Source organism: Phalacrocorax aristotelis, chromosome 11 (assembly GCF_949628215.1).
Source record: "Phalacrocorax aristotelis chromosome 11, bGulAri2.1, whole genome shotgun sequence".
Classification (NCBI taxonomy): Eukaryota; Metazoa; Chordata; class Aves; order Suliformes; family Phalacrocoracidae; genus Phalacrocorax; species Phalacrocorax aristotelis.
The window spans coordinates 2,918,451-2,940,805 of NC_134286.1; positions in this window are offsets into that span (position 1 = coordinate 2,918,451).

Genomic DNA, 22,355 nt, shown 5'->3' on the forward strand with positions numbered 1-22,355 from the left:
TTGTCTTGGACTGGGGATTGCACAGGGAGAGCAGAGAGAACCTGCTGGAGTCACTGGTGTGTTCAGATTTGGATATATTGGAAAGCTTCGCTAGATATCCATAGCTTGTGCGGGTACGAGATAAACTCCATGTGCTACACTCTGCCTGTTAATGCATCTCTGGTAGATACTTCCAATCTTAGAGACGCCCGACCAGCTTCAAACAACGGATATTTCTAAAAAAAAATCATCCTCTTAAGGGATGTTTCCTCCAAATCTGGGCTTTTTAACCAAGACAGAGCACTAGCCCAAGTTACCATTCAGGCATTTCAGGGTCCTAGATCAGTGACGGTCCAGTATTTTGTGATCTCAGGGTCAGGCCAAAGAGATAACCTTCTGATCTTGCCTTAGAAAGTAAATAATCCTTGTCATATGGGGAGGTTTTGCATACTTTTTAAATTATTATTTCTGAGATTTCTACACTGGAACTCAAAAAGTAACCTAATATTAATGTTCCAAATTTTACAGAAAAACCAAAATCCTAATCTTTTTCAACTTACTGATGTTAAGAAATGGCATGCAAGATCGAATTATACGGTTATAAAGTTTCTTGTATTGACAGTAGCCACCAATAATCCTCAGTTTATCTTACCCGTGTACTTCATACCATCATTTCCTGATGCACCATTTACAGTTACGAGTATCCATGTAGCATGTAATGCCGGGAACATACAAATAATTCGCCACATGCTTTTGACACACTACCATGCAAAGAACAGGCAAATTAATGTCTAACAGTACTCATAAAATTTCTAATTCACACAGAATTTTTCAAGAAACATTATTAATAAATAATATGGATTAACATTAGTTTTATTATTTATTGTAGTTCTAATAAATAAATAAATCTCTGTTGTGCCCCATAACTATTCCAGTATGATGAGCAGCAAGATACTCATTTACATTCACGGCTGCAAATACCAAAGAAACATTGGGAACATCATTTCCCTTTCCCTGCTAAAGCATTTGTCCTGCACCTGCAAAGGCTGTGAGGCACTACGCTAAATTTAAAAAACAAAATTAAAAAGATTTGAATTTGGGCTAAACGGGAAACACTACTACTTTTTTACGGATTTCTACCCATGGTGACCTTTAACGACTCTTAGTTACGGAGTACCTGGACCCGCGGACCTACTGCAGCCAGCTTCGCCACTGGCAGACAGGTAACGTGTCACTTTATTCACTCTTAAATTCCCCAACCGTTTCACGTGCGGGTCTTCTGCTCAAATGTATTCTAAACCACAAGTAGCAATGGAAAAGATGGCAATAAGTCTTTTTGAGATTACCTGTGTTATTCTTCTCTTGTTTTCCTGTGCAAACTAAACAATCCTCCCTAGCCAACATATCTCCCTTCATATACTTGCAGCAAAAAATTACACCGCCCGTATGTAGGAGCACGGCATGCCACTCGCTGGAATTAAAGATGTGCCAGGGCAGCGCTGACAGCGGGGGGTGTTCTCCGCGCCAGAAGCCACAGCACAACGTGTTACAAAGATGTGTGGATCCTGTATGCACCTAAGCGTCTGGTTTTCTAACATGGTTGGGCTAATACAAATTGTTTTGCCTCCCTTCAAACCTTGTCTCTTTTATGTTACCACCTGCTCTCCTCCCCCCTCACATGGCACCTAAGCCGACCAGAGCCCTTATGGTTTCCTCATGCTTTAAAAGAGAAATAAAATTAAAAAATAGATCCTGTCACAGCTCTGTGGTTAACTGCACCTTTCACATCAGCCTCCTCCAGGGAGCATCTCTGGGGTCAGGCACCCCCAAAGGTCACCTTTCCCAGGTGTGAACGTGCATCATTCTGCCTGGGGACCACGGTGTGAAGGCTGAGCTTCCCTTACAGTGCACAGCAAACAACCCTCCTCACGCTGACCCAGCAGTTCTTCCTGCAATACCTTATTACAAGTCAGAAAAATAACCATAATATATAATTCTGCTTCTTTAAAGGCAAAAATGTATTTTCGAGAAACACTTCCCAAAAGAACAAACCAGCCCAGCCGCGTTACCCAGCAGCAGCAGCAGGCGTACCGGCACACGATCACCTTTCTTATTTGCAGGCAGCCTCCAGCCACGTCTCCTGATCCAGCCCATCCCCTTCTCTCTCTGTGAAGCCTCTTGAGCCAAAACAAGACAACTATTAATATACTTCTTTCTTCTAGTTGGCCAAAGCTCTCTGATTCACAGCAGTTACTCCCTCTCCTCTTCCCTGGAGAACACCGGGGGCTCAAGTCACGTGCACAAACGTGTGCGTGCGTACGTGTGCGCGCCTACATGTGTGTGCACATACATGTGGAGGGGAGAGATCACCTAAAGCACTGACAGAGCTTTTTTTATTTTTAATTTTGTTTTTTACTGCTCCACATGTCCATGGTGTCTAACACATCTCAACGGTCTTTGAAGTTTCCACGCTTTCAAGGTCTCACATCTGTCACACTATCAGTACCCTGCCACAGATGAAAAGAATATAATTATGGATTTAGTGTAATCATTGATTTCTGGGCTCCAAACCACTCAAAGAAAGGTCACAAGTCCACATGGCTGCCCCTTAGGAAAAGGATTTGCATCTGACTATTTTATTTAGCTGAAGACACCCCCAATTAAACATAGAGACTTCTCTTCGGGCTCTGCACCTGAGGCAACTTGAAGACAACGGATCAATCTTCCCCGTGCCAACTGTGCCTTATTTGCACCGAGCAGACACTGCTCCCACCTGTTACAGGCAGGAGCAGTGACTTTTTGCTCACTAGCCCCCTTTCATTTGCTAGGCGGCATCTCCCCTTGGAGACCTGCCACGGCAGACGTGGAGGACGTGCATCTGAGGAGCTGCACTTTTGGGAAGGTGGCAGGGTGCCAGAAGATTGTGCCTGAAGCAGGGGAGCTGCTGTCAGCCCTTCAAACATTTAACTTACTGCAGTTCTTGGAGATCCGCAGTGCAGATGTAAAGACATAATTTTGCCCACAGTGTTTGGATTAGCAGTAAATCTACTAATCCAACACAATATCCAAGGGGGCATGGCTAGATCTATGGGTTCATAAATTCACACCACTCCTTTTATTATTCTGGGCCCCAGATGGTTTCGAATGGGCACAGGCATAATGAGATCTTGGAAGACATTATTATATTCTTAGGTCAAAATTCTCAGTCCAATCTCTTTTATCAGGCTCAGAGCCTTTGTGTCCCTGAAGTGCTAATACTTTATGCTGATTGACTATGCGGGCTTCGGTGGGAGTTCACATTATTTTTGATACAATTATTGTTATTGACAGCAAAAACTCCACTAAAAGATCCCTATTTTGTTACTTATGGTATCACACTGTCTGGAAAATACAATACCCGAGACCTTCATTATAGTTATGTTTTCATAACAAAACAGATGAGAGGGGGGAAAAGAGGGCAGGATAAAAGTATTATTTTAGTAACGAGAAGACAAAGTATGAGCTTGATCATAAAGACTAGTGAGCTTTATAAATGCATCTTTGAACTGAGCGAGGCTTTTTTTTTTAAAAAATAAATGGTTCTTTGAACCTGGCAGTTGTAAGGAAGTGAAACAGAACAAACGTTGAAAAGTGTGCTTGTCTGAGTCTCCTTACACCATATCTGGCTGAGAGTACAGGTGGCCAAGCACAGAAAGTTCCTGCCAATTTCTAAAGTTACACTTTTATCCACTAAACAAGCATCCTGATCCGGGTTACCAAACAGGGCACTCAACAGGAGCCTCCAAGTGCACGTATTAAATAACACTTATTCCACAGCCTGGGCCATCCAGCTTAGTAAAGCTTGATCTAATACTGTTTCACCCTTTTCCTGTGCTCGCTGGATTTTGGGTAATGGACCTTCCCAGGAGACTACTCTCAGAAAGTATCTTCTTGTAGGAGAGTTGGTGCACATGCTTCTATTTTAAAAAGCACATGTTCAGCACATTTCGCTTTTGTGAAATGGAATATGGTTTAAGTTTGTTTCAATAAAAAAAAAGGGGATTCTGCTGGAAGGACTTATGTCAAAGTGCAAAAGGTTTTATACACAATGAATAGTGGTTTTTTTTTTTCTCTTGAGGGCCAAGGACGAGACACTAAAATGAAATCTTTCTGCCACAATAGCAGTTGCTGTTTCACGCACGGAGAAGCTACAAGGCGGCTTGTTATGAATTCTCCATCTTTGTATTTATTTTGGATTAGACTGATTTAATCTAAGAGTCACATCAAGAAAGCCAGACCTTGCCTTTAATGAGAAACTTAATATGTATTCACAGTAAACACTTTAAATGTCAAAGTTTAATGGACAGTATTCAAAGGCCATTATTATAGTAACTATGCTTTTTATCAGCATGGCTGATGAGAAGTAATTCTTTTAAAGGCACTCTTCAAAAAAATCAATATAAATGCTAAATAATAAAAATTAAAAAATCCCTACAGTGCATCTTAATACAAAAGGTGGGCAGTAACAAAAACCTACATAACCGGTGGATCCAAAATCAAGCCTTGGCAATGGCTGTCAACGTGAAAAGAAGCATGAGTTGTATGAATACAGTGCCAGGTATGAGTGAGCACTATGAACAGAACAAATTTAGCCTTCTTGTCCCCTGAGCTAGCGTCTAAACCCACGCCAGCATCAGCCTCTCCGAGCCCGGCTGTTCCCTGCTCTGCGCTACAAGGTCCTTCTCGCCCAAAGAGACATTAACCACCTTCACACAGCATAAAGTTATAATGAATCCCCCAGGAGTAACTTCCCCAAATTGTAGTACATAATTTAAACATTCTGCATAGCAAAACTTAATAGAGGAACCTTACTCTTTTAATAAACACACCTACGGTTTCCCATCGTATTAAGAGGAGCCCCTTCCCCAAGGTCTTCCGATATGCCTTCTCCAGCTCTTTTTCCTGGGACTTAGGGGCAAGGCGTGGGGTGGGGGTGTGCTGGGATGGAGAGCTCGACCCAGCAGGCACGCGAGGGTGCTGGCACCATTTTCACTTGAGTTCTGACTAGATTGTGCTGATTAAAACCAGTATCTCAAGCTGCTCTTTTTCAATAACTCCCTGCACTCTCTGATCCCGCTTTTGTCCAAACACACAAAAAGTTTTCTGCATTTCTACACACACTTTATGCCCATTACATCACAGCTTATTTGCGGACCTATGGTGGACACAACCGTTTTCTGAACAGTATTTAAAGAAGGCACATACAGCAGTTCCGTAAAGATCCTTACACATATTCCAACAGGATGATTATTCACCGAAACAGAAGGTGGGAAAGCTCTGGTGCGCTTGAGTGAAGATCCATCTTCATCTGGAAGGAGTTGCTTTATACATTAGTCACAAAATCAAAGACGGGGACATCATGATATTTATCGAAAGCTTGTTCAAGCAAGCTCAATTTTTATTCACAGCCACGGATATGTCTACCAATTTATAGATAATTTTATTTAATTGCATTTAGAATCAATTAAAACATGTCATTTATATGGAATGATGTAGCAATCAAAAGCTACTGTTTACTCATTCCCTGCACTGAGAAACTTTCCCTTTGGCAGCAGGGTTGAACTTTAAAAGGCGATCATAATCATTACATTAACACATACTCAGACAGGCACCAAAAGAATTCCTTTCCAAACAGATCCAGGGAGACCAAAAACTCTGGCTTATGTGGACTCAGGTCTCAGTAACCAACTACCACATTGCAACCATGGAATTACCAGAATTATCCTTAAACGATTCTTAGAGAACAGTAAATGGTAATCGGTTCTGACTTATTTTGCTCTGTAGCCTGCATCTCTTGTTTTGTTGCCAGCTGATAATAAAAGGATATAGTTCTCTGGCAATGAATAGCGAAGCAGCAGAGTGAGGTGAAACTGCTGTTGCATACATCGGACCTGATCCTCTGCTAACTAATTCCCCCCGCAAACCAGATCGGTCTCTGCTGAAGCCAGCAGAGTTTGCACCGACGCAGAGAGTGTTGTACCTAGGAACAGAGGAGGTCCGTACAACACCGCACATGTAAATGAAGAAAGTGTCAGCCCTAAAAGTCTCTTATTGATACCCACCAGCCAGAGCAGCCACTTAAAGGGATGGGGCATTGATTATCTGTCAGGTACACGCTCAAGCTCTTGACTCAGATTTTTTCAGATAACAGCAGAAATGAGCAAACCTTTCATCTAAAGCATGCCAACTAGTTTTTTTTTTAAAAAAAAGGTAAATAAAAGGGATAACAAGTCTTCAGTGAGGCACATTTTTGCCAGTTGTGTTCATGGAATCCTTGAAACTTCCTACGAAGCACTCACCAAAGACCGACAATGCTCAGAAACAGTCAGGATTGGCCTCCTTTGAGTTATTACCTTCTTCTTGTCCTTTGGAAAGAGCTATGTGGCTACTACTCTGAAAGGGATTTTAAAAGCATTGATCGATCACAAATGAGAAATTTGTGAACTCTACAAAAATTCAAAAGCAAACAAAAAGATAAAATTTACTATAGCATTTTAGATCTGGATTCAAAGAAAAAGAGTGTACTTGATGAAATAGCATACGTGAAGATGCTAAGAAGAGGTATGCGATCATCTTCTATATTAAATAGTATATTAAGGACATGCAAGCAAAAATTCTGAAGTTGCAAATTTGCATTTTTCTAATTGGTTACATTTGCCTTTATTTGTGTTTCAGAGGAAAAAATCCAGAAGTGATTGTCCTTCACTTCTCCATTTTTCTCTCCCAGCAAAAGCTAGCTGCCCTTCGGACACCTTAGAGGCACAGGAGCACATCCGAAGCCGGAGCGGTCCTTACACTGCTACCTTGTGCCTGGGGATCCGGCAAGTGGGGTGTCCCTCAGGTCAGAAGTGGGAAGGGGGAGCGCTGTGGTTTAACCCCAGTCTGCAACCGAGCACCGGACAGCCCCTCGCTCACCCTCCCCTGCCCAGGTGGGATCAGGAGAGAACCTGAAGAGCAAAAGTAAGAAAACTTGTGGGTTGAGATTTGGCCAGTTTGGGTCAGCTGTCCTGGCCATGCCCCCTTCCCCTCCTGGCTTCTCGTGCACCTGGCAGAGCATGGGAAGCTGAAAAGCCCTTGACTTAGTGTAAGCACTGTTTGGCAACAACTAAACCATCAGTGTGTTATCGACGTTATTCGCATCCTGAATCCAAACCACAGCACTGCACCAGCTCCTAGGAAGAAGATTAACTCTGTCCCAACCAAAACCAGGACAGGAGAGGTCAGCCCTTTTACTTGCACCCACTTGCTGAGCTATTTTGAATGGCTGAGGATCAGCTACTCATTTTAATGATGTTATAATACTATGAGTTTAGATCCACACCTACTGCGTTTGCTTTCTGAGGAGTCAGAAATGAAAGTAACAGGAATCTGTTTTTCTTGTATTTAATATGTTAGGTCATGCCCTTTGTTCAGCTTTGGATCACAGAGGTTACAGAATCATCTCTCTCTCCAAAACTTTAAATCATTTTCTCACATGTGTAATTGTTAAAATTGCTTTCTGGCCTCTTTTCAAATCGTGGTTGTTAAATGATATACACTGAATACTAAATAAAGGGAAACTTTAAATATCCTGTGCTTGTACCACTCAGCCTTGGAATGTGCTAATTCTACATGTTCAGAAGACAAAAAAATCCTTTTAATTAGTAGGTGAGTATATAAACTCAATGCTGTTGTAACCTTTGAAAAGCTGCTGATGTGTAAGAAGGAACTTTGCTGGCTGCTCCTGACACTATGAAAAGAAAGTATCACATAAACAGAAGGTGTGATAAAGGGTAACACAAGAAATTGGCTCTTTTCTGTTTCTAGGGTCTATTGTTACATGGCATGAGAAATGGATGGAAACCTGTCAACCCAAAGGCTAAGATTATGCAAAGCTAACTGATGCAGCTTGAAGCAAAGCAACAAAGCGAGGGGTGCCTAGCCCAGTGCCCAAAAGGAAAGTATTCCAAAACAGGTGTATTTTCCAACAAAGCAGATGAGTAAAGCAATTGATAACTGAGCTCAACTTGAATCTGGGTTTTCTCATGAGAATTGCCATTCTGTCCACGGCACTGACGACGGGTGACCAACAGTGCAGCTGGGCCTTTGGGTGGTTGGCTGTTTGGTTGGGTTTGGGTTTTTGTGTGTTGTGGGGTTTTGTTTTGGGTTGCGTTTTTTTTTTTGGTTGTTGGTTTTTTCCCTTTTTTGTTTTGTTGGGTTTTGTTTTTTTCTTTTTTTTTTTTTTTTAAGGATTCCATCAGAGATGATTAACATCTTCCTTAAAATTTTTTCTTTTTCATGATTCCAAAGTTTGGTTGTTCTTGCTTTCGTCACAAACTGCTTGTGCAAGAAAAGTAGCTCAAAACCACTTTTTAGCCTGAACAACTACAAATAATCCAACCCTTTTCAGCAAAGCCCGAAGTTCTGAGATGCCCTAATTTACAGGGCACTTACATTTACAGGGCTATTCCCTTCCACAGCTAAAGACCACCAAGGTACAGCTATACTAGCATTCCTGCCTACGATTTTGCTTCAGGCACTGAGTAGGTTTTAGGCTGCCGTGTCTTCAAAACTATCTGCACTACCAAATTTGGAGCAGATTCTGATTCTTACTGCTGACGTTTTTCAGGAGGACATCAAAGTAGTAAACTACTTTTTTGGGCACATGGACGTGCGAGAACACTCACTGCACAGTACTGATGTGTATCACTGCATGGATGATGCTTGGAGCCAAACTCTTCCATGTTACATGACAATTTAAATGTTTCGTTTTACTATAAGACTTCCAGGTCCAGGTTTTCAACTCCAGTTCATTTAGTGGTACAAGACTAAGTGGACACCTCTGCCTGACTGCCAAGAGCAAGTTAGCATTTCAGATGTTGCCGAGGGTAGTTCGTGTATGAACAGTTCAGCCATTACGTATTTTTTTTGCTGCTTTGTCTCCAAAATGACTAGCGCAACTTAAAGCTTTACTGTGACAAGAACCTGTAATTGTCCTCTGAAACCAAAGGCCTAATCATCGAGATACAGCAATTCATGTGTCTTAATCTATTACTGATGAATACATGTATATCTGACTTGTAAAATTTACTGGGTGGCTAAATTTGATTCATTTGTTTATAAAGAAGGTAATTTCATCTGGAAAGTTTGCTACAAGCACATCATTGCTTTGGAAGTATTTTTATTTCTTTTTTTTTTTTTTTTACTTGCTAAAAGACTAAGCATTATCTACTAATAACATGAAGATGCAGAAAAGAAAAGGTCAATTTAATTGGAAGTACTATTTCCTGGGGTTTGAAAGGAAAATGTTGAAACTAAGATGACATTGACAAATTGCTACTATTTATTTAAATTGTGTAATGCAATCTACCAGTAGTTCTATAATCTGCATGTTTGAAGCAGTTGACCCGTCCAACTAATGCAAACAAATTAGCCTCCCGGGTACTAGCTATATCCTATAAGCCATTAAATATCGTAATCTAACATCATTTAATACACAAACTCTCTTAGTTGAAGTGTTATAGCGAATAAGTGTTATAAAAATTACAATATGTGGGTTCTAAGCACAGCGGAGCCCAGGTCAGTAAGTTTGTCTTCTCTGTCATTCAGGCCAACCGAACGCAACGGCAACGCGGCCGGGGTTTCACCGCGCCTCCCAAGCGCGCCGAGGCTCTGCCCGGCAGATATCTTCATTGCCGCGTGATTAATTCCCTCTAATGTCTAGCACTAGTTTAAATGTTTTAGTTCAATAGTTCCTACCACTAATACATTGTACAAATTTCATTCCAATAAGTAAATTGGTCTCGTGGAAGTGTTTGCATACTAAATATTTCTAAGAAAATTAAGGCTCTATTATGTCCATTATACACAGGCTAGAAACGACTCGGTATTGCTCACAGATTTATAGAAATGACAACCCGGAGACATCAAGATTCATGCAAATAAACTCACCTGAAGGGGACGGGGCTGTTTGCCTGAGTAAAATATGGACAAAACCCGGTGTAATCAGTAAAGCAATAATTTCCACAGGAACCCAATTCTGGTGTTTTGTGAACAGGGAAAATTACCTGTTCTCCATTATGATAAATGCACCAGTAGAAACATATATAATTACTATTTTATCATATTGAGAGGTCTGTTCTGGAATCGATCCACGGATAAAGTCCACCTCACGCAAGAGCAAGACCCAAGTGACAGGTCTGAGGGCTCCCATGTCTTCCCCTTGATTTCACTTGCCCTTGGATCAGTCCTTAAAAGATCGACTAGTCAATGGAGTTTCATAAAAGCAAGGAGATAGATAAAGGTAGTATGGAATGATTAAATCAATCAGGAAAATAATAGTCCTATAACCAAAGGAAAGTCAATAGGTTATATATCACTGACAGGCTATAAAGTCATTACAGGAGCTTATGGGACTGAGTCACACAATTAATTGCCTAAGAAAAATCTCCTGGTGCAGTAAATAAAATACATTTTTAGCATACTGATAGAAGAAGGGTGATCCTTTACATGAACTTTTCCAGAAGATAACTAAGCAAGAACAATAAAAATAGCCCCACAAAACTGAATCCCCTCAAATTACCAAATCATGAGGAGGAGGAAGCATTTTCCAAGCTGTTGTTGAACTTCCTTCTTATAATCTTTGTTTTTGGGTGGAAAGAAAGACCTTATAAATTTATGATTTTAATAAGAACCGAGCTGAACCTCAGTTTTTCACAAGGAAAAGAAATAGACGGAATCAAGTACCACCTATAGAAACTGCAAAAATCATGAGGAGAAAAATAGAAATTCTGCAGGAATTTGGGAAATCTTGCTGCCAGAGTACAGATATTAATAGCTTCACATGCCTGGCTGGGAAAAGCACAATGGATTTGAAGAGCTATCTGAAGAGATTTAATTTCAATGAACGTAACAGTGAGAAGGAGCTGATGAGAGCAAAGAGCTCTGGTTCAGAGCATATGGCCTTCCTCGGTAGAGCCATCAACAACTGCAGATCTCATGTACAGAAATATAGACGATAATCCCTTTCCACTTTAAATATACTCGATCAATAAATTATAAAAGCAAAGATCTAACCAAATCTGATCATGAGACCCCACAATCTGCCTCCCGCTGCAGGAGCTGACAAGGTGTTATGATTTTACCCATCAGAGGTGGTTGTTTTTTCACTACAAAAATTATCATGTATTTTCCTTTCTCTGAAGAGTAATTAAGTGACTCATGGATGAGATCTAGAAAATCGATACTTGTCAGAGGTAAAAACAACGATCGGTAGAAGAGGCAAGTTTACCGCAGGATTGTGATTTTAGTCTTTTTTCACGTTCCTCGCCAAGTTTGGAACTGTTCTGGGTCTTAACAACCAGCTTATTGTCAGCTGCTAAATATTAATTTCTCCTGGCTTAAGATCTTTTAAGCTGAAATTACATTGCAAGGTGATTTGAAAGGTAAGTCATTCAACCTTTTCTGAATTCTGGTTCAAAAGCCCACGCTCTTTAATACATCCAATACTGGCTGGTGGTTGCATTCTCCCTTTCTATAGTGTATTGCAATGCCTTGGACTGGCATTAAACATACAGTTACCTTGAAAAATCCCAATTAGTTTGCAGGTTAGTTCAACTTAAAGTTAGGATTTACAGAGAAACATTTACAGAGAAACAAATCTGCATTAACATGAATGATAACATGTGAGGTATTTTAAATGAATAGTAATTAAAATTTAGTAGGATGATAATACGGTAATTAAATATCAATTGTTTGCGCAGGACCACTTATTGAGTTTAATAAGTATGTAAAAGATATTAATCTAGTTGTCATGCAATTACCTCATTGAGGGGGAGTGGGAATCTGCGTGTGTGGGAAGAACAAATCATGAAATGCAAAATTCAGTTTAAAATCTGCATTAAGGTTATGACAGAACTAAAAAGAAAAAGAATTGCTTTTTCTTTTCTCACCTCAAGCTACCGGGATACGCAGGGAGGTGCAGCGAGGTGAGCTGGCCATGGGAAGGGCTGTTATAGCAGAGGGACGAAGGGGGAACCGACATGGAGGTGTCTGGTGGAAACAGAAGCCAACTGCAATAAGCCATGGCAAGTACAGCACTCTACACGTTAAATTTTTAAAGAACGCCTAGGCATTTATTATAAGGCCTCCATGTAGCCAGGTATCAATCACCATACTTAACAAATGTCAGTTAGCACTCTAAAGCATTATTTGCATTTTTGCTTGCCATGGGCTGCCATTGCATTAAGTGCCCAATCCACAGGAAGGAAGTCTTTAATGAAGCTCTCTGCAAGGTTACTGTGACAATAGAACATGTACTCATCAACTTTACACCTCCATAAATAAAAATAGACACTTCTTGTCCATGTGTCATAGTTCCAACCTGCCAAATTTTAAAAACAGGAGGTGAGGTGGTCCCCACATTTTTCCTAGAAATTATCCATCCTTTCTGCAACAACTTCAGAAGCTGTGCCAAATTTTTTATAGCTCAGAGCAGCGATAAAATATTAACTATATCATACTTTTTTTTCACAGCCCTCTGTGGAAAAGGGCAATATTGTTATGTTCCCATGTTTACGTAGGCATTAGAAGCAGAGAAAGGTGGTAGGAAATTTAACTTCCCTGCTCTCCAACGGCGATGGAGTTCACCTATGTTATTCCCAGCAGGACTTTGACAAGCTGGTTCACAAAAACTCACCAAAAAGAGGATCCCTCACCTTCCTAGCGGGGCTGTCTTAATGTTTAACTAGCCTTTTTATCCAAAATCTTTGCTGCAAAGTAAGCTAATTTCTTCTTTTCCTAAGCCCAACAGGGAGAAAGAGATATTGACTTTTCTGCCGAACAAACCCAGCTCGTTCAGCCCTGACTCCGACCTACTGTGTCTGAATCTTTCATCATTTTTGGTCCTTTTCAGAGCTCTGATTCCTGCACAGCATCCTTAAAGAACCTTGTTTAAAAATGGATGCTGCCAAGCTCGCAGCAGCACCAAGAGCCTGCCCTGCCCCCAGGCTTCAGAAAAACCGTAGAGGCATCTTGGAAAAATGTTTTAAGCACAAACAGAAATGAATAAGAGGAATAGCTTCAAAATAAATTACAGGGGACAGTGCTTTGTCCATCACCTCCCAGCATCACTTTATGATCACCAGGTTTAGGAGCAGAGAGAATGAGGAGGAAAGAAGTGTTTCCTTCTTTCAAATACAAACTATTAGACAACCAAAAAGCTTAATATGTAGAGAGAAGGAAAGAAAAAGATGAGCGAGGTTAAAAATCAGGGTCTGGAGAAGCTCTGTAGAGAAAACAGAGCCAAGCTGGTGTAAAGAGCCCCCGGCTCTCAGGCGCTGTGGCTGTTTCAGGGGTATTGCAGCAGGGCAGCTCTGCTGAGCCTCCCAAGGGAGCTTTCCCTCAGCCTCTGTTTTTTTCTCCCAACTGTCCCTGCGGCCAGACTTCAGCACATCCACATTCTGAGCCTCTTTAATTAATTAAAAGGAGAGAATAATTAATGTAGCAACTCTTATTCTGGTTTAGGCCATCAGAGAGAGGGTGGGAGGGGAGGCAGGGGACAGATGCACCTGGAACCAAGCTCTTTTGTACTACCCTGGTGATACAGAGATGCTGCAGACCCAGTAAAGGGGTAAGTCAAAACAAGTTCCCACGAAGCAGCTGCAGGATCCTGGCAAGTCCAACCTACAGAAACAGCAGAGCTGGGAGCCTTTCTAGCAGAGAAAAATACTCTCTCTAAATAGTGGTAGCAGTACTGTAGGCTCAAATACGTTGATGGGTCACATCATTTTTGCAGATCATACCAGCAGATATTGGGAAGACTTGCTGTACCATACGTGCATCCTTATTCTCTTTCAAAACGATCAGTTGTTGAGAGGAAAAAATAAAGAGTTGTGTTTGGGAGAGAAAAAGCAATATGCACTGAAGCTCAAAAACAGGCTTGCGTTTGAAGTGTCACTTTTCGTTTTTATCACTATTTTATCACCACTAAGGGAAAGTGCTTCGCAGCATACAGAGCGCTGCCTTATTCAATAACACATTAGAATCAGTCTTTTTAGCGTGGAGATAGAAACAAACAAGGGGAAAGGTAGAGGCAGATGATTAAATGGAATGAAAATCCAGGGTGACACACTAGTACCAATTGTACCTTTCCCCTGACCCCAGTTTTGTTCAAGAGCATGAACGAGAGCTTAAATTATCCAGCTTAAATTCCCACTTTTTATAACACACCGCTGGCTTATGTAGTCGTATCTCCTTGATTTCATGTCTGTATTCTACAGACTACAGGAACATTCCCAATTGCAAGTCTGTAGATTAATATTTCCACGATTACAGGCTTATTCAGCAGTCCACACAGGCTCTTCCAGCACCATCATGACGTCTGCGGCTGTATAAAAGCCCGTTGTTGACTCAGACCACTGGGCCAATTCTCTGAAACGATTTCTTAGGAGATGTTACACTAATGTCTCTAAACCTACTTAAAGATTTTTCTTTTTTATTTTATTTGAAGATCACTGACCTGGTGCACGAAAATATTTTCTCTCCATAGGAGGCAGACCTTTTCCCTTCCTGTGACTTTCAAACCACCAAAACTTTGAAGAATTACTGTACATCTTTTCCCACTCTCTGGAGCACCCAGTTCCTTACCCAGGCAGACCCCCTGATGTTTTCAAAATATAAATAAACACTGTATACATTGAAAGTCTCAATTTACATTTATACCTGTGTGTTTTACGGATTTCTCTCCTAGCCCACTAAAAGTATTTATTTTTTGCCAACCCCTATAAGCAACAATCTTTAATTTAACAGGATTAAAATGAAGAAAAAAATTTATCCTTGATTCTGTTGTTCCTTTAATCTCGTATCTGTGTGAAGTTCTCACACACTTTCAAGCAAATAAAGGCTCATTTCTAGGTTTGTCACAGAATGGCAGAAAGTTGAAATTTCAACTGTTCTGACCTACGCTTAGTTGCAGTACTCCGGCTTGGAAGGGCTTTTACAACATTATGTAGATATTTAGGACTCTGGTAATATAGACCTGGATGGTCCAAAACTGTGTGCCATTGACATCAAATTTGAGGTGATATTTCATTATGATGGGAAAATTAATGACACAATACAATGTAACAAGCTTTTTGTCTGTGTCCTACACATAATGCTGAAAAAGAATGCAAAACGTAAAACCATCAGTCATCAGATGCAAATAGCTGGATCAGAAATATTTTAATTCTAAAAAAATAGTTTATTTACCGCACAAAACAATCTTCCTCATGGCTTCAAAGGAAGTTGGGGGTAACTGTAATTAAACAGTCCCAAATCCCCAGTATACCCTGTGTGTGTTGGTACCAAATCTGAGCCCGCAGAGTACGGGCTGCAAACTTTATACTTCTAAATATACGTATCTTTTCAACTCAGTATACACAAGGTTAAATACTTAATACAGGAAAACTAATGTTAAAAATATTTTGTTGCAGAGATTAAATTTTTCAAAAGAGTATTTTTCTTAGGAGATATAATCTCATTCAGATGTTTTTCTTGGTCCAAACCTCACCCCTCACTGTAGTATTTTTTCCCATGCTTTGATAGTTTACCATAGTAAAACATGAGGCCGTCAATGAAAGAGCATAAAGGGGTGAAGCGAGGGAGACCTCCAATTAAGAACTTGCAGTGAAGTAATTCAGGGAGGAGAAGATGCACAGAGATCCTGCAGATGGCTGGTTTGGAAAGGACGAGCAAATCCTTCCTCACCAAAGGCTACGGTGAACCTTGACAAAAGCCTTTTCCAACACACTGTCCTCAGGCTATTCAGCAAGCTGCACCTTCACCAAACGCACATGGGCTGGTAGAGTGGCTGGTGTCACAGCGGCTGGACAGGCCAATCACCTCCGGTGGCCAGGGACGGCTCAGGAAGCTCTCTGGCATGAACTTGAACACGAAAAGTTTGTGACAATGACTTTGAGCCACGTCAGAGCAAGATGTAAGGAAGAAGATACCCCCAACTCAGCGAGTACTCAGAGCTAGAGAAGGGTCTCTGCTGTCTTTTAACCTAAAGGCTTTTTAACTTTAGTACCCACTGGAGGACAAAAACCTCCGTGTGCCTTGGCAGTTAACCAGCAGCTTGACAAAGGAGGAGGACTCTCCCCACTCCTTCAGGGAGCGTTGGCTATCACTGTGTACCACTGAAATGTAGCCTCTTTGTGCCTCTACTTGCAATATTTGACAGAGGTGGTCTATGTTTTTGGAATGTGGTTGTGTTTAGTCATTCAGAGCAGAAAGCACGGTACCCTCTTAATTTGAACTATGTGTACTTTCACTCTTGTAATGCTGAACATATCCCCGGAGAAGTGAATCCAGCTTAGTACTTGTATTTTTCCTCTAGCAGCTTAATTCCAAACACTGTTGTTTTTTCTCTTTTGAAACCAAGTACTCCTGTCCCCAGCTGCATGACCTCAAAGCCTGGTCATTACTTAAGCTGATGTTCGTTAAGGCCAAGCAAGTCATGCGTCTGGTTATGATAAAAAGGTGGTGGGCTAGTAGAACTCTACTAGACTGGCTATTTTGGTGGCAGGGATTTAGGCAAGTTGTAAAATCAAGGACAGAAGAGGAGCTGTAAAGAGGTGAATTCCAAGGTTTAAAGTGCAAATTTTCACTGGCCTTGAAATTAAAGCGATTGAGTCAAGTAATGGTTGTAGTACATCTGAAAGAACCAAACTTCAAACACCCAAGCTGTCAGAATACAAGACCAGCTGGAAAGACCATAACTTGTCAAGGCACCTTTGAACTTTGGAAAGGTTCTGCCTTTCCAGGTATAATAATAAATCTTAAATAAATAAAAAAAAAGCCTCCATGAAAGCAAATTGAGTCTTTGTTGTTATTTTCTGTTACAGTGCCTCTCCCTCCCTAGGTCTCTGCCCACACAGCTTTTTATATAAAATATTACTGTCGGGATCCTCTAGTCATTACGGCCTCCCGTTGGGTCATAACAAAACCATCATTCTTTGAAATAAAGTTTGAGGGCTCACCGTGTTCCCTGGGTAGTCATTGGTGGAACATGGGCTGGCAGACGCATTCTGGGGGGGACTTGCCATAGGTCCCCCCTCGGCTGCAGGGCTGGGTCAGGACACCACGGAGCTGCTGTGGAGACTTGAGGTCCGTACGGCTTCTCCAGCTATCCCCAGTAGGTGCACCCCCCTCTAGGTCATTCCTTGCTCCTAACTGTTAAAGATGGAAGCTAACAGCTACCCACAGAGTAGGCTGATATTTCTTTTATTCACATTTACAAAATATATAACAAATATACTCCAGAAATTAGAAAAGGGTCTGATCCCAGTTCATTAATAGCAGCACCTAAAGCAGCAGATGGACTGTGGCTACACTACTTCAATATATTCATTATTTAGACCATTAATTTCCTTTTCACTGAAAACATCTGGTTTCTGATGCTCAGGGGGAAAAGCAACATGATCCAAAACTAGTTTTAACTACAGGTTCGTCTTCTATGGGGGCAGGTTAAATTCACAAAAGAGTAGAAAAAAAAGAGAGAAGTTTATTTACTATTTTAGAGGGTAGAACATGATGTACACTCTCCTGTATAACATGTTTTAAGTGATTTTGTAAGGGAAGCTCACTGGATATGGTTTTCTAATTGCTCCCTGTAAAACCCATGGGAAGAGCTGTTTCTTCTTCTTTCCTCGGGTCTTCAGTGCAAGCAGAGCCGTATGAGTAACTAAGGCTTTGGAGAATCCCACACGGTGGGCTCGGAGCATCACCAGTCCCCATCTCTCCTTTCCCCAGAAGACTCCAGCACTGACAGGGATTTGCACACACTCCTGCTTCCCACAGACCGTTCCCCACACCACCAAACATGTTTCTTACAAAACTAGCAACGTCTGCTCAAATGTAGGTTTTTAAAAATAGGCTTTTACAGAGATTACTGCGAAGAGAACGCTGTCGGGGAGAGGTATTTCACACATCAGGGAAGACAAATCCCACCTAATAAGACAAGGAGGTGTGGCATAATAGCCTTGAAATTAAACAGTATTTTTCTATTAAGTAATCTCAAATGAAATGTTATTAGAAGACAGTGAAACCAACTCTTTTCAGGCTCTGACACAAGGCCTTTCTAAGTAACTAGCTAATGGCAGCGAACTGCCCCATGTGAAAAGGAACTAAAGTTTTAGTTCCTTTAGTTTTGATGATCACAGGACTGGGAAGCTGCCATACGAGGACAGGCTGGGAGGGCTGGGTTTGTTCAGCCTTGAGAAAAGGAGGCTTAGAGGGGATCTCATCACCGTGTACCAGTGCTTAAGGGGCAGCTACAAAGAAGATGGAGACTCCCTTTTTACACGGAGTCCCATGGAGAGGACAAGGGGGATGGACACAAGTTGCTCTTGGGGAGATCCCGGTTGGGCACGAGAGGGAAGTGTTTCACAGTGAGGACAGTCACCGTTGGAATAATCTCCCCAGGGAAGGGGTTGACTCGGCCACGTTGGACACCTTTAAGAGCCGTCTGGACAGGGTGCTGGGCCATCTTGTCTACACTGGGCTCTTCCTAGAGAGGTTGGATGAGATGATCCCTGAGGTCCCTCCCAACCTGGGATTCTGGGATTAGTTGTTTAATATACTAACAATCCCAGGGAGTAACTATTAACCTGTTTCCAGATTATTATTTTTTCTTCAACTCGCCAGGTTGCATGGTCCCAAGCAGAAATGAGAAGAGTAATCTGGTGGAATTACAGAACAGGGGGAGGCCCGTTGCCCCACCTCCTCACCTGCTTCTATCGCCCAACTGATCGGAAGCACATATCAAGTTTTTCTGTGACCTCATGTCAAGATGAGCTTTCTATAAGTTCTGTTGGCTTTTTATCTCCTACAATGACAGGGATTGCACAGGTCTGTAGAGAAGCCTGAATTTCAGAGCCAACATGTGCTTTTTCCCCGCACACATTCGTAGTTCATGAGATAGAAACAAGCCACTGGAGAGAGTTTTATCCCAAGCCATACCCAAGTCAGACCCCACAGCCAGACTTATTTATATCTTCCTAAGGGCTCATCAGGTTTGGAGAGAAGGGCTCTCAAAATTTTGACAAAAATTTAATCACTTCTTTAGATTCCCGGTTTTGTAACTTATCTTTTTTTAATAAAATTACCATTTATTAAATCATGGAGAACATTCCAGATGAGCAAAACTGTACTTTCAACCCATTATTTTGCAATAAAGTTTCCTCTTTCCACATCTGAAAGCTTTCTAAAATGGAATATGAAAAGATTCTGTGGTGTTTGTGGTTACAGATGAGCTTATTTTACTAGCCTGTAAAATGGTTATTACTGTAACAAGGTGGATTATGCCTTAGTAAGAATTCAAAGGTTAGATTTTACTCTTCATAAGAAAATACTACTTTAAATCTGAAGCTCTTCTTCAGCTGCAGCATTGTCCCACTTTCCTAGCCTAAATAGGACAGATATCTCTGGTAGCTTCCTGCCCAATATATTTTACCTTTAAATAAATGGAAATTAAATTCTTAATGACAAATTGGGAGAACATGAACTGGATGATGATGTCCTGCTAGAAAACAGAGAGGAGGGAGAACTTGAAGAGCACCTTATTTCTGCAGTGGTAGCCTTTAAAAATATCTCCTAAAAAGGTCTGTAACTTAAGAATTACCAGCTGCCAACTCGCTTACTTCTCACCAGAAACCTGAGGTCGTCAGAATTCAGCTGTAATTGGGACAAAGACAACTCTCCAACAATTTACTGTACAACAATAAAATAGTCAACAGTGCTGCACTAATCAAACTGTGAAGCAGCTCACATTAGATGACTATCTCTGCATGAATAATGCACTATTACACATTTAGCTTTTAATTAAATGTAATACATAAAATTTTCCTGTAATGAATATAGGTATCCATATGCCTCTATTATACTTGACTTCAATAATTCATCCGTTTTTCTCACATTCACTCATTTGAACAATTTATCATATTGCCAGACTACAAATGTAAGTCATTTATGGGAAAAGTTTTTGATAGCAATCTACAGGCTACCTAGGATTAGAATGCCGCCACCGTAGGTATTCAACACTTCTGTAAACTTGCATCGAATGCAGTAATTCTGGATGGATAACTACATTTAGAAAGAAAAGCAAAGGGCATCCTGACATGATGAAAGGATTTTAGGAGGATTTAGCTTTGGATTCTCTGATTCTCATATCATTAAGGTTGCCCTGCATGATGAACATCCTACCTCTTTTCTTTCACCTCTTCCCAAAATGGTGTTTTGCTCCTTTTATTTTTATTTTTTTAAATTTTGTGCATAGCCCATGCTGATGGATTCTACACATTTTCAGTCTCTGGGCATTTGGAGATCTGGCTACTCTCAAACTCCCAATTCTGGAAACGCTCCAGAAGAGGTTTTTTTGCCTTTTGCAGGAGTCACCTATTACTGCAGAAAAAGTTACCTACAACCCTGTACTCCTCGCATTTTGTACTCCTCCTGCGTGCTTTGTTTCAGGAACCCAGCTGCAGACATAGGTCTAACCTGCCTCAGCTCCCGCCCCTGCCTGAGTTCTGCAAAGCAAGGAGAATTCCACTTCTACACTTCTACTCCACATGCCGGCATCTGCAGATCTGATTTCACTCTGTAAATAGATTATATCCAATATTTATAAAAAGATTAAGCTAATCTGACATTTAATTAATGGAAACGGCAATGTTTGACTTTTTATTTTAATAAGCAACACCCTTTGTTCCCACAGAAATCATTACTAGCAGTATGTTAAAAAAAAAAAAAAGCCAGAAAGATTTAACAAAAGGTTCCATTAAATTAGAGAGCAATAAACAAACACAGCCAATTTATGCATCGGAGTCATTAAATGTGTATCCTCTCCAACACTTTCTTCACAGATAGCTCTTAGGTCTGCTACAATTGATCTGCAGGGAGCAGTTACCTTAATTATAAAATGAAACACCTCTGCTAATACCGTCTTGGAGCCTTGTTAGTTTACACCCCAGACATGTGGCTCCGAATGGGCTCCAAATGCTAATGCCAGTAAAGGCAGACATCGTGGGTCTCTGATGTGCCGTGCTTGGCAGTCCATGACCGCGCTGCCTACCAGGCACCCCTGGTTTTTTTTCTCCCTCTTGCCCTTGGGGTGGAGATAAAATGTAAGAACTCTTTGGTCCAGCTCAGCATGTACTTTTGAATAGTTCATTCATGGGCAGCCATTTGTACGAGAAGCCTTTTTATCTGATTATCTGCCCTCATTGTTAGGGCTTGTGCCTGGATGTGATGAGCCTTGCAGGAAAAATTAAAGAAGATGTAAACAGTAAATGCAGACGTTTTGCAACATAGCTAAAAATAAATTGCACTACAGGCAATTATGCAAGTTTTACTGGATACATTAAAAAGACATTAAATGCACAGCTGTTTTAAGTGTCTTTTAAGCTGATAAATTAACTGTCTAATAAATTGTAAGATTTGTCAGCTAATAATGCTATTTTATCTGCTTTAACATATGCCTTCCTAGTTCATGAAGCATTATTGTAAGTGCCAAAAGGAGATAATGTGCATTTTACAGTGTTATGTCTTAAGTGGAATGGATCATTGGCCATGAAGAAGTGTGTTAATAAATCTCCTAGGCTTTGTTAATTGCACTCAATGAAGTGTCACTGTTAAAACACAAAAGATGTGATAGAGAAAGCTGAACATAATGTCTTTCAGTTTTACAATTAACAGTTCACTAGGCAAATCGACCAAAAAGACCATAATTTGTTGAAGCCTTATTAACTTACATTTTCCTAGTCAAGGTCATAATTGTGAATGGCTTAAAGCTATCTTTTAATGCTCATCAAGAAGAGTAACCTTGCGAGAGAGAATGAACTTTTCCGTCTCTCAGTAGCACTTATCAATTGCTTATCACTTGCTTTGCAGGTAGAAGACAAATAAAGCTGAACTTTGTTATACAGCCATCTCTTCTAGTCACTCAGCACCAATAAATGCCACTCGGAAGGTGGGAAACATGACTTTAAACATCGTTCCTCTACAGCAAATAAAGTGCAAAAAATGGAAAAAAAGATTTTTGAAGGCCTGTATAAGCCTATCAGAGCTAATGAAGTGCAGAGAAGAGCTAGCCATCGAGATGTGAGGTTTGGGGGTTTTTCACTCACCCCTGGAAACCGAACTCAGTGCAGAGGAGAAAAGAAATCATCCAACACACTTAGCAAACAATTATCAAAATCAAATACAGTCACTAAATACCCTTCATGGAGAAGAGCTATTTCCATAATTCTTATTAAATATTGATTATTGAACGTATTAACACTTCACAACATCTCATCAGACGAGCACTGCTGGGCTTT